We start from the raw sequence: 13,644 nt of genomic DNA on the forward strand, positions 1-13,644 counted from the left end.
AACAGGGGCTGTTTACCTGACTAGAGGGGACTATGGGGAAGACAACAGGCTACATGAAATCAGTCCTGAACAGGCGAGGGATCTTCTACAACACTTGGATGTTTTCTAGTCAACTGGGCCCGATGACCTACATCCAAGAATCCTGAAAGAACTGGTTGAGTTTATAGCAGCACCACTGGCCAAGCTGTGTGAAGAATCATGGAACTTGGGAGTGGTCCTGGATGACTGAAAGAGGGCCAATGTGGTGCCCATCTTTAAGAAAGGGAAGAGAGATGACCCCATAAACTACAGACTGGTCAGTCTGACTTCAGTCCTGGGTAAAATATTTGAAAAATTTATTAAGCAGGCTATCAATTACAAGCACCAGCATGGCTTTGTTGAGGGTAGATCATGCCTGACAAACCTGGTGTCCTTCTATGACCAGGTAACTAGCCATCTGGACAAGGAACATGAAGTTGATATGATTTACTTAGACTTCAGTAAAGCCCATGGGATTCTCACAAACAAACCGGAAGGTGCTGGGCTGGACCAGTCTACAGTGAGGTAGGTGGACAATTGGCTTAGAGGATGCTCCCAGAGGGTGGTAATTGATGGGATGACTATCCTGGAGAGCTGTCTCCACTGGTGTCCCCCAGTGATCGGTGGTTGGATCTGTGCTTATTCATTAATGACTTGGACGAGGGGGTGGAAAGTACAATGATTACACTCATGGATGACACCAAGCTGTGGGGAAATGAAGGCACATTGAAGGATAGGGTCAGGATCCAGGATGACCTTGACAGACTGAACTCATGGGCGGAATGGAACTAGATGAGGTTTAACAGGGAGAAGTGAAAAGTCCTTCCTCTGGGTAGGAAAATCTCGCACCACAACTACACAATGGGTGGAGATCTACTGGCTGGCATAGCATCTGAATGAGACCTGGCAGTCATGACTGACCGGAAGATGGATATGAGCCAACAGTGCAATGAGGTTGCCAGAAAGGCAAACAGAACTCTGGCATGCATCAGCCAATGTGTGGCCAGTAGATCCAGGGAGGTGTTCCTCCCTCTCTATTGGGCACTGGTCAGACCTCAGCTGGAGTACTGTGTCCAGTTCTGGGCACTGCACTTCAAGAAGGAATTGGACAAGCTTGAGAGGGTACAAAGAAGGGCCACCCATATGGTCACAGGCATGGAGGATAGGCCCTATGAGGAGACACCTGGGCCTGTTCAGTCTGAGTAAGAAAAGGCTGAGAGATGACTTGATAGCTGCCTTTAAGTACATCAGGGATGAACACCAAGACCTAGGGGAGCAACTCTTCAGGAAGGCACCTCAAGGGAGGAAAAAGACTGTGGCAGGGCACTCTTTGTGCCTGCCACTTTAAGGATTGAAGCCAAGAAGCCAGCAGGTGCCTGATTAAGGCAGTCATTTTAGATTCAGGGCTGCCTATATAAGCAAGGCATTTTACTGCTGGCTGGAGGCACAGCAACATCATCTGACTGTGAGGATTCATGGAACATTCTGGAGGTAAGGGAGGAGCTGTAGGGGATGGTCAGGAGGCTCCTGGTCCTGGGCAAGACCTAAAACTGCACACTGCCAGGAGTGGGTGGCCTGGTGGGGCTCTCAGTGGCACGGGAGCCCCCAGGAAATGCCAGGCCAGTTACCACCCCAGTGAAAGGCAGGTCGGGGCACCTTAACCCCAGCTCCCACAACCAGGTGTGTTACCCCCTTGTAGGGTCCAGAAGGTGGACCCCAGTTAGAGAGTGGGGCCATAGACTCAAAAAAAACTGTCTTGACATCCCCTAACTGGTCAATGCCGGGGCCAGGACCAGAAGGGTCGAAGGGCCAGGGTCCCACTGCGAGAGATGCCCAGAACTGAGGGCCTGGGGTTCTGACTGGCCTAGAGATGAGGCCAGAGCCAGTATAGCCAAAGGTCCCAGGGGGACCACACCCATAAGGGGGAAGCAGCTCAGGGAGCTATGCAGCCTAGAAAGAAGGCGGAATAGGTCACCTGAATGGAGGGATCCAGGTGGGGTTCAAACAGTAGTAATTCTGGGGCCCAGAGTGGGGCCGGTGACTGTAACAGAGGATGCCATCTGCGAGGCATGGGCTGTGGTATAGGGGAGGTACGGAGCTGCAGATAGCACCCCCTGGCATCGGGGTAAGAAATAGGCAGCCTTCTGCATAATTAACAACAATTAACTAATTATCATCAAGGCATGGCGGGCGAGAAGGCGGGCTGTTAGCCCAGAAACAGGTGGGCAGGCCAAAGGTAAATCGGCCATGAGAAGGCCCCCTGTGACAAGGACCAATGGGCATAAGCTTACAGAGGGTAAATTCAGGTTAGATATAAGAAAGAACTTTTTCTCTGTAAGGGTCTCCAGAATCTGGAACACACTCCCAGCAGAGGTGGTGCAGTCACCCTTCTTAGAGGTGTTCAAGACGAGGGTGGATAGGCACCTTGGTGAGTTCATATGAGCCCAATAACTTCCTGCCCACAGCAGGGGACCAGACTTGATGATCTTACAGGTCCCTTCCGGTTCTATGTTTCTATTATTCTATGATTCTAACTTGCTCCTAGACCCTGCTCTCCACTTGATCTCCTGCCTTATCAACTTGGTTTGCTCTCTGATTCCACTCTCTGCTTGATCCTCCCCAGATTCCTGACTCAGCCTGTTCTTACACTTGTTCTTGGATTGACCTCCTGGATTCATCACCTGGCTTGTCTCTGGAATCTTTCTCCCTGATGGGCCCCAACAGTGACCCCCCCATGACCCAAAGTGACAGAGACTCAATTCCCTAGCTGTTCCCTAATATTCTCTTGATGAAAGAGGGTGTGGCAGGAAAGTAGGGGGTGCTCCTGCATTGAGCCACCCACCTCACTGCATCCGACCACCTTCCAGGCTCTGAGTGCCTTCCTGGGGGCGCCTCACGTCTGGCCGACCCCCTTCCTGGAGCACACCCACTAGCCTGGGGGTAGAGCTGCCACCACCCAGGGATGGGATTGATTCTGGCTCTGTGCCCCCTGGGGAACACAGGTCTAGTAGCCCTCGAGGGTACTTGACTCACTTCAAAAACTTGAGGTGTTTCCCTCAGTTGGAAGCACAAGTAGTGGTCTCCCTTAGTCAGCTGAACCAAGGGGACCCCAAGGCATAATCTAGACCTGCTCCCAATAAGTCTCCCACACTCGGTACAAAGGAGAGCTTTATTGGTTACAAGGAGTAGGGTTGGAATAGGGTACAGATTTGAATAGTATCAGGGAAATCCATTAGAGCAAACAGAGTGGCTGGAGTAGCCTTTGATCACGCATCTGAGTTACTGCAAGCTATATATCTAGTTAGATCTCAGGTAGCTTACTCACAAGTATCATCCAGAGGCAGGTGAGTTTTGAAAGAGAGAGCAAGTTTCAGATGGTCCAGCTCCTCTCTCTCTCTGGGTTTTCCTCATGGCTGCTGCCCCTTCCTCCTGGGCAGTCCTTAACTTATATAGCCCTTACGACCTCATTTACCTGGTCCAATGGAGGCCAGCACCTGTTGGTTGCCAGCCAACCAATTTGAAATGCATCACTGGTTGCTGGACAGACTGGTAGTCTCTAGCCCACCAGGGAGCCCAAGCCCCTCACCCAGGTATGTGATGCCAGTCACGTAGGCAGAAGGAGCAGGTTTTCCCCCTCCCTCAGGAATGTATCCAGCTCAGGTTACCTAAAGAGAAAGGGTAAGGTGTGTACCCTCTGCAGGGCCCATCCTAACCAAATTGTCACAGAGCAGAGTTTTTGGGGAAAAACAGAGGTGGCCTTCTGCCACAGAGGGAACTCCCAGCTTGTCTAACAACTTCTACTTCACAGCACACGGTGGTGGTGAGGGGAATTATCAGAGAGTAGAGGGATGTATTAAAGAGCAAGAGAGGTTTATTACATCTAGCAATTGCCAGGTACTTCTCCTTTAAGAGAGATAGGAAGCGACTCAGGAATACATCTCTCTGTCTTTTTGTCCAAGCTTCTGAGAGCAAAGTATTAACAGAATCATTGAGATTATAAATAACAGAACTACAATGGTGTTAGTAGAAGTCTGCTAATTTACCCCACCCTTTATGAATCTCTATTGCTGCGAACAGCCTAAACTAGCGGTGCTCAACACCTGGCCCACGGGCCAGATCCAGCCCCTGACAACATACCATCCAGCTCACAGGGCTCCCCATGGGGAGTTCTGCTGGCCATGGCCCTGAGAGCTAGATTGGCCATGCAGAGCAGCTCCTGGTTCTAGAACCTGATCCTGGCATGCAGGCATGGCACAAGGCTCTGGAGCCTGATGCCAGCAAGAAGTAGCAGTGCAGGGCCTTAACACACAATCTTGATAGGTGGAGGTGGCACAGGACCCTGATCCCAGCAAGTGAAGGTGATGCAGGGCCCTGGGGCCTAATCCTGGCACACGAGGGTGACACATGACATGAAGTGGCTCTCATCAATCCCCCTAGTTTTGGTAAGAAATCATAGGAAATGTGCTTGCATGGATGCTGAAGCATTGAAAAGGACCAAACTAGCTGGAAGGTGTTACTGGATCTGATCTTCACATGCCATGAGAAAAATAAGTGAAGGCCAGAAAGCTGCTCATTTTCTAATATGTACAGGGGAAAAAGGCACTTTGTAACGCAACTGGTGAATGGGTTCTGTGGACAATAAAAGACTATACTTTCTCAAACAGAGATGGCATGCTGAAGGACAGACCTTTGTGGGATCACACTCGAAGGAAATGCAAGAACAATTATCAAGGGAGGACAATGTAACATCAGAAACAGCTATTAAAATAGCCAGGGCACATGAGACAGCCAGACAACAGATAAAAATACTCACTTACCACCAGGCCCAACATGTATGTGATAAAACAGAACAGTAACTGGACTTACACAGAATGAAGGCTTAAGGGTATAACTGCAGGGGACCAAGCATATACAATATTGTGTGTAATGCAGCAAAACCACAGACACAACTGGCTTATAGTAAATGTGGATTATGTTATGTAAAACAAAAAGAATGCCTGCCTCAGGGAAGATACTGGAAGTGCCACAAAGCAAACCATTTTGCACAGGCAAATGGAAAAGTGCAGGGTGAACACTGCATGCAACTGGAGAGCATATATAAAAAGAGACGTTCAGATGCAACCATAGAATCATAAAAATTAGGGTTAGAAGGGACCTCAGGAAGTCATCTAGTCCAATGCCCTGCTCAAAGTGGGACCATCTCCAACTATATCAATGAAGTCAAGGCTTTGTCTAGGTGGGTCTTAAAAACTCCAAGGATAGAGATTTCACAACCTTCCCCGCTCCTCCCCTTATCTCCCCCGCCCCCAGTCCCAGCCTACCTGAACTTCCCAGCTGTCTATCCCAGGAGAGCAGGCAAGGAAGGGTTAACCTGCCTGCCCAGCTGTTACTATGGGCTGAGCTCACCAGAGAGTAGAAGCAGCAGAGGTGGCAGGACAGGCAGGTTTGTTCCCCTTGGACAGACAGCATGGGCAGCCACAAGTAAATGAGGTGGGAGAGGGAGAGCAGGGAACTGGGATGCCTGGGAAGGCAGGGGGAGGCAATAAATCCAAACCAGGCACACAGGAGGAGGCAGTGGGGGCAGGTGGAGTGCTTATACTAAGGTGTAGCCTAGAGTAGTAGCACCTTAGTTTAACATGTGCTGGGGAGCATGGATCAGAGTTAACCCTAGCCTGGAGTGCTTAAGCTGCATAATGAGCGCTTGAAACCAGTTTCAGGTGTTAATGTTTTAAAAGATGTTAAAAGCTCCAGGAGCCATCCAAGATTACTGTGTAACAAGGCCCCCAGTAATCATCAGTGATGTTCTAGAACAGGGGTTCCCAACCTTTTTATGCTGCAGACGAGTAAAATGCAGACCGGAAGTGACTGTGAACCAGCAAACCGTGGACTAGAAGTGGTCATGGACTAGCAAACCATGGACCAGCAGTGACCAGCATACTGTGGGCAAGCAGCCAACCCTTTTTTTATACTCAGTATCTTTATATACTGAGTATAAAAAAGGGTTGGCTGCTGGTCCACAGTATGCCGGTCACTTCTAGACTTCTGGTCTGGCACCCAACCCTCCTGCGGACTGGCATCCAAACCTTCATGGCCCAGTACTGGGCCATGGCCTGGGGGTTGGGAACCCCTGTTCTAGAACATGGCAGCACCAGAGAGAAACAAGACAAACATCTGATACTGTTATCTACTAGATGCATGGAGGACAACTTAAGAATAGATGCAGACATAATATCTGAAGTATTTCAAAGTTCAGCTGCACTTTAAAGTCCTTAAAAAATGAAGCATTTCAGCTGTTGATAGATGTATAGCCTTCTGCTGTGCCCCCTCAGCTAGAGTGCTTCAAAATTCCTGTGGCTACATGTAGGGGTATATTTTCCAGTCATCCGCATGACAGGGGGCTGCAGTAACCCGAAGCTCTGCTTCCAACATCACAGATTTGGAAGGAAACATGAATTTAATGTGCTTAACCCTATCAGTATCTACTAGCAGAAACAGAGAACTGCCCAGGTACAATGCAATGAATCTTTTAAAAGAAACAACAGTCAGGATAACCTGCACAAAAACAAGTTCCTTTGGCTATCAGATACTGAAAACCATTCAAGAATGCCATTTTGGTATAGTGCTATTGAAAAAGAGAAGGTTATGAGACACATGGGCTAAGTAAAGACTGTCAAAAAGCCCGAGGCAGAATTAATTTAATCTTTGCAGGTTTCTCTAAGCTGTGTAGATTGAACTGATAATGAAGTGAACTGATGCGCACTTTTCAATTGGAAAAGGCAGCCTGATGCCTGCACTGGCCCATGCCAGAAGGTGGGGTCACTAGAGTACACCTTCCAGCCTTCTGGTCATTGCTGAGCCCAGCCAATAGGGGGCCATCCATGTTTAGTTGCCCAGCACATGCCCTCAGGCCCCTGCTGTCTCCCTGAAGCAGGGGGGGGAGGGGGGAGGGAAGATCCCCCATCTAGTTGCTGGCCCTTGCAGCTGAGAATTTACCCATGTGGGGGAGCCACTGCCTCTGGAGGTTTCCCTCTGTCCACCTGGGGTCCCATGAACCCTGGTGTGCTCTGCTGTGAGAGCCTGGGAGATTTCCTTGCCATGGTCTGCCCCTATAGGTGGGAGAGGGGAAGCAGTCCTTGCAGCTGGGGGCTGCCTACATGGGGGAGTCCTAGCCTCAGGGGGTCTCCCCTGCTCTGGCTGGGGTTGCTCAAGCCCCGGCTTCCCCTGTTGCACAGGAGCAGAAGAGAGTCCCCCTGCCTTCCCTGAATGGTCTAGCCACAGCTCAGCCTTGCCCCTAAAGGTGGGAAGGAGGAGCAGTTCCCCATCCTAGCAGCTGGGATGGCTGCCCATGTGGGGATAGTCACCTCAAGGGGTTTCCCCCACTCCAGCCAGGATCCTCTGAGCCCCAGTTTGCCCTGCTACATGGGAGCAGAGGAGACTCCACACCTTTCCTAAGCAGTCTGGCCACAGCTCAGCCCCACCTCTGCAGGTGGAGTTCCCTATCCTGGCAGCTAGTATTCTCTGCCCCAGCCTGGGCCTTGTAAGCCCCTGCCTGCCCTCCCACACGGGAACAGAGGGGATTCTGCCCCCCTCTCCTGGCTGCAGAGAGATAAGGAACTGCTTCCTCCTCCCACCTATGGGGTGGGCCAAGCATTGGCTGGACCATGGGGGAGGAAAGGATCCTCTCTACTCCCATGTCGCAGGACAGACTGGGGCTTAGGGGAACTCAGCTGGTCTGGGGGAAACCCACTGAGGTGGGGGCTCCCTCCACATGGGCAACCCCCAGCTTCAGGGATGAGGGACTGCTTCCCCCTTCTCACCTGCAGGTTGGGCTGAGCACTGGCTGGACTGAAGGGGATGGGGAGAATCCCCTCTGCTTCCATGTGGCACTACAGACCAGGGCACTGCGGGGACAGGCTGAGCATGGGGATGGGGGGGGGGGGGGGGGGAATGCTTGCAGACTGTGGATTGGGGGGCAAAGCTGGGGCTGGTGGGCACTGTTTCTCCACCAGCCTGCCAAGCTGACAGGTGAAAGCAGGATGCAGGTTAGGGAGCAGAGGCTTTGCTGCCTCAGCTCTGTGACAACCCAGGGGTGGGGCTGGCTTAATTCGGCTGGAGAAGACAGAGCAGCTGAGAATAGCCAGCCTTCCCTGCAAGGGGGGGTTGGGGGAGGTGCAAGGCATCCTGGCATGCAGGTGGACTTACTACCTTGAGTCAGGAGGGGATCTGGGACAGACTCTTGATAGAATGGTTTAACCTAAATCAGTTTAATTGGATACTACATCCATCCATATCTATCTTAAACTGGGGTCGGCCATTTTATAACTGGTTTCTGTGTGTTGAACTTCTAGGCTGGGGACAGACATTACACATAAATTGGTATAAGTAATTGGAAACCAGTTCAAATCTGTAACACAACACAAGTTCAAAATAGCTGAAACCAATTTAAGGTAAACCTGGAAGAATGTACTATCAGACTTAACTGATATAGGTTAAATTGGTTTATTGAACTTCTGTCCCAGACCCCTTCCAGAATCAAGTTAACTCATAGTTCCCCAGCATCAAGGGATGCCTTGCACCTCCCCCATAAACCTCCCCCTTGCAAGGTGGCTAGCTTTGGCCCAAACTAGCTGCTCCAGCTGAGCAGGGAGGTGTGCTCTAGTGCCCCCAGGTTTCTGTCTTGGGCCACTGCAGGCATGTGGCTGCATTTCTGGAATACAATGTGAATGTCTGTTCACTTGCTTATCAGTTATGCAGCTTAGACTGACTTGCAAAGATTGAATCAATTCAGCCTTGGGCTTTTTGGACTGTCTGTACCTACCTCTGTTGTGTTACAGGTTTAACCCAGTTTCTCATTACTTACACTGGTTTATGTGTAATTTCTGTACCTAGCCATGTTGACCCAACTTGATTGCACAAACAGAAGAAATAGTCATACATTATTGCTCTTGTGAAAAATACCAAAGACAGAACTTTAATGAATCTAGAATAACTTGTAAGGCCTCATAGCAAAGCAATTAACAACAAAATTACAACTTCAGATGACGCTGTGACTGTACTTACAAGTATATGAAAAAATGTTCATTTCAGATGCATAGGTAATTTCCAACCCAAAGAATGGAAGGATTATGATATCTCCACATGCTGTAACTACACAGCAATAATTAGTAACAACATCTCCAAATTTCTCTTGTTTACAGGGAGGTAGTGTTGTGTTCCTGTACAATTAAAAATAGGTGCACTATTCCTTTAAGAAAAACACAAGCGACTCAAGAGACTGTTTCTTAATTATTCCCTGTGTGTGCTGAGTACAATCCTGAGAACAAAGTTTTTTTTGAAAACCCAGTTAATAAAAGCTATTTAGTTTCCAATGTCCTTTGTAGATCTCTATTGCTGTAGGCAGGTTAACCATAATACAAGGCAGAACATAGCTCTATTCCACCTATTTTAGCACAGTATTCCTTAAGAAATGTTTTCAGCTAGAATTAGATTAGCTAACAGAAGAAAAACTTTAATCTGCATGGGAACTACAAGAATAGTCAGGCCACTAGGTCCTTGACACTTTCTGTGGTCTACCATGCCATTTGATTTTGGATTGAAATTAGCCTATACATTGACACACATCTCTCCAATATTTAAAAACAACTGAATCAGGAAGATGGGAACTGATCCTGTGACATGCTAAATGCTTTAAACTTCCATTAAAAAAAAAGATAACAATATGGATGGTAGGTCCGATTCACTATGCACTGAAGATAATGACAAAACTTCCACTAAGTTCGATAAGAGCAGGATTGGGTGCTATGTATTTATGCATGTGTTACTATTGCTTCCTTTGTCTATCTCTGCTTTCACCACTCCTGAAAAAACCTAATCTATTCTTGCATACTTAAAGAGGAGTTTATTAATGTTTAGCTTCCTGTAGCTAATTTGGCTGCTCTATGCAGCTATAAAATTTTATGACAGTAAACATGAGAGATGTGCCTAAATTGCACAGGAATGTTTCTAGAATGCTTAACTGTTTTATTTTTTCTTTTATGGTGTCAGTGCTATTAAATTTCACAATGATGCTAATTTTACACAAAACTTTGTGTCAAAATTATTAGGGTGACAAATGTGCTGAGTCAATTATTTTAACCATGTCTTTTTAAATGACTGCATATTGTGGCTCTGCTTTAAGGTTCTGAACTGCATATATGCTGAAACTCTGCAGCATAGGGCTGTTGTGTTTCTTCATTTACCAGGATCATTTGAAAGACCAATAATGACAGTAAGAGATGATTAAAATGGGATTTTAATTGTTCACATTTCAACGTGACCCTTAGAGCATGATGCCTTTCAAAATAAAAAAAGCTGCTTGCTTTCTACCACTTCCTAAAATGTACAAATCAAAGCCGAAAAGAAATAGCTATATTAATATAAGAATGAACTGAATATTATGCTACAGAGGTCACAGGATAAATCTGATGTTGGACTTTCCCAGGTATGAAAGCAAAATGGAAAGCTGGGCACTTATAAGCCTTGAAAGAATTGCAAGAGCTAGAAACCATTTCAGAATTAACCTCTCCCAGTACAGATAGTTTTGTACAATGGTAGTGAAGAAGACATTAAGATTATGAAGAACAGATATAGAACAATGCATCCTTAGATGAAGGAACATCTCTGTGTGTTAAATCCAAGCTAAAACCTGAATCAAATCAGAAACTAAATCAAATCAGCCCATTATAGCTAACACAGACCTGGACTAGAATTTCTAGCTTGGAACTTCTAAACTAAAAGAAACTGTATAAAGGATCACAAAGTTCTGTACAAATCAAAGCACTTTACACTGAAACAGCTTCAAGCAAAATATTTTTCTTGCCCCTGACTTGCGCTTGCGACAGGGGTAATACAATGTCCAATTCCTTCTTCCTGAGAGTCACAAAATGACACACCAATCAATAACTTGACCTATCCTGTTTCCCCTCATGTCCAGGCAGTGGTACTAAGCACAAAGGAAACTATACTCATGGAAACCCACACCAAGATTTTCAAGTAAAAGGTTTGATTATCAAACATCTGAGTCCCACTTTTTAAATACCAGTTACTCAGTTAGAAGATATGGTCTCCTAGTTTTCTGCAAACATTATTCTTCAAACTGTTGTAAAACATTCTTCTGAGTTATCTAAATATTTTGCAGACCAAAAGGGTCAGATCTAAGGATAACTCCAGATAATTTTCTACTAGATAGGTCCATCTGAAACTCCCCCAAAATGTTCCCACTTGCATGTGTCTAGATTTTCTTCTCTTCATGTGTGTCCAAGATGGATTGATACTACTAAAGTAATTTTTATAATATGGTGAGGAGAAGGGTTTGTTTCATCAGCAAGAGAGCACCTTGTGAAAGGATTTCGTGCTCCTAATCTTTTCCTTACCTTGCCAACTCCTCTTGCTGTTTGCTTCCTCCCATTCATTTTGCATTCATGTTCAGCTTGCATCTGTTTATGTACTAGTCTATTATTCATCTACAACATGGCATTGCAGCAGTCATTGCATCTTTTTCATATCTTTTCTGCACCTTTTGTTTCCAAGTGACTGGTTTTTTAACTCATATTGGCAATCAGACCAAGAAAGGATACAAAGACATAAAAAGGTATAGTTTGAACATCAGGCTTTTACAACTTATGCAAGGTTATTGCTGATTCCAAAGAATAATGTTAAAAATGTCTGCTGGAAAGCTTAAAGCTCAAAGGTATGATAAATGAAAAAAGCTAGAAACACTAGATTTAAAAATCAGAACTTTCTAGTGAAAATGATGAGGAATTTGAACCTCTCTGATGTCTGGCCTTCTCTTAATGTGATGTAAAAATGCAGAGGGGAAAACCTGCAGCCAGATTTTATATGGTGCTGCCTCTACTTTATGTCACAACAGAATTGGTGCTGTCAGTGAGCTGTCAGGAGAGGAAGCCAATGCCTCTTCTGGTCCTCTGCAAATGTCTTATGTGGATCTCTGGGAAGTCAGGTGGTTTGGGGCAGGTTGTTGGCTTATGTCCTCCTGTACAGCAAATCTGGCTTTTCCCTATGGAAGAATAGAGACCAAACACCTTGAGGATATACCTGTGGAGACTGTCAGTAGAAAAGAATGTATATCTGCCCTTAATCTTCTACCTCAGATAAAAAAAATATTGGGGATATAATCTTTAGGCTTCTACCATTTCACTGATGTAAGAAAGAAATGTCTTGTTTGAACCATGCAGAAGTGTCTATTATGTGAGATTTATACTTCCTTTGTAAGCAACCGGTTCTGGAAAGTCAGTAAAAGGTGAACACAGGATGGACTCAAATGGATCCATGGCCTGATCAGCAGGGCTCCGTGTTTTCTGTTTCTCGTGGAAAAATGGAGAAAACCACGGGTTTTCCCTTTACTGGAGGAAAACACAGACTTCTCATGTTACTGGAGAAACCCACAGATTTTGTAGTTTTGCGAAGAGCTCTCTGCAGGCTGGCAGAGTTCCAGCATGCTAAGGGATTGGGAGGGAAGGGGAGGAGGGTGGTCAGGCAGAGAGCACCATGTGAATGTATATACACCTGGCTGCCAGGAGAGCATCTCCTGTAGGTAAGTGGGGTGGGGGGAGACTGAGGCCCCCATAGGGAGGGAGGGAGGGAGGGAGGGATGGATATGGGCAGAGCTGGGGCTGTTGCCCAGCCAGGCGGTGTGTGGGGCTGCAATGTGTGGCTGCAGGACCCTGGCATGGAGTGGCATGGGGCCACATGTGGCTCATCTGGGGGGCAGGAGGAAAAGGGCTTGCTCCCCACTACTGCACACACTCCTGGTGGGCAGGGGGGACCAATGCCCCCCAAAATGGTGTGCAGGGTGGGGGCGGGCTGCATGCTGTGGGCTTGGGCTCCCACCCTGCTGCTCTCCCATGGGGCCTCCGCAGACCAGTGGGTGTAACCTGGCACTGCAGGGAACAGCAGAGCCGCAAAGGGATCTCGTTGCTGCTGTGAGTTTCGTGATGTTCTGGCAACACACCCCCTGTGCGCACAGCTGCAGCGGGGGCAGTGCTAAGCAGCTTCCCCACACAGCACCACTGTGCTCTGCGGTACCAGGTTGCACCTGCCAAGCTGCAGAGGCCCTGGGGGAGAGCAGGATGGGTACCCAAGCCCACAATGGGCAGCTTGCGCATGCCCTTACCCCCATCCCACACAGTTCTGGGGTATGGGTCCCCCCTGCTCCCTGGGAGTGCGTGCAGCAGCAGGGAGCCAGTCCTCCCCACCCAAGCCCTCAATGGGCAGGCAGCAGGGGAGGAAGCCAGGCTCTGCTCCACTGCAGCAGCCATTATCTTCTGCCGGGGGCATGGGGTTGCAGACCCCGGCTCCCTGGCCCTGTAGCCCTGGCATCTGGGGGCCTCTTCCAGCAGGGCTGGGGGTGGCAGGGGGCTGTGGATGGGGGCAAGGGGCACCAGCAAGGCTGTGGGGTGGGGAATGAGGGGGACAATCAGGGCCCAGGGGCTGTGGTGGAGGAAGGGGAGGGAGGGGCACCAGCCAGAGTGTGAGGGCTGTGGGCGGAAGTGAGAGGCCTTTCATTTTAATAATGGATTTGGGGGGTTTTATCAGAGAATCTGCAATTTGTTTTTATCAGGGAAAACC

General features: G+C 47.9%; 1 protein-coding gene across 1 annotated transcript in view; it reads right to left on the reverse strand.

Annotated features, from left to right (window-relative positions):
* DGKB (diacylglycerol kinase beta) overlaps positions 1-13,644 on the reverse strand; it is a gene marked incomplete at its 5' end in the record, with an annotated part of 469,550 nt that overhangs the window by 60,987 nt on the left and 394,919 nt on the right. The window lies entirely within an intron of this gene.

This window comes from Alligator sinensis, unplaced genomic scaffold, assembly GCF_000455745.1.
Source record: "Alligator sinensis unplaced genomic scaffold, ASM45574v1 scaffold45_1, whole genome shotgun sequence".
NCBI classification, from domain to species: Eukaryota; Metazoa; Chordata; order Crocodylia; family Alligatoridae; genus Alligator; species Alligator sinensis.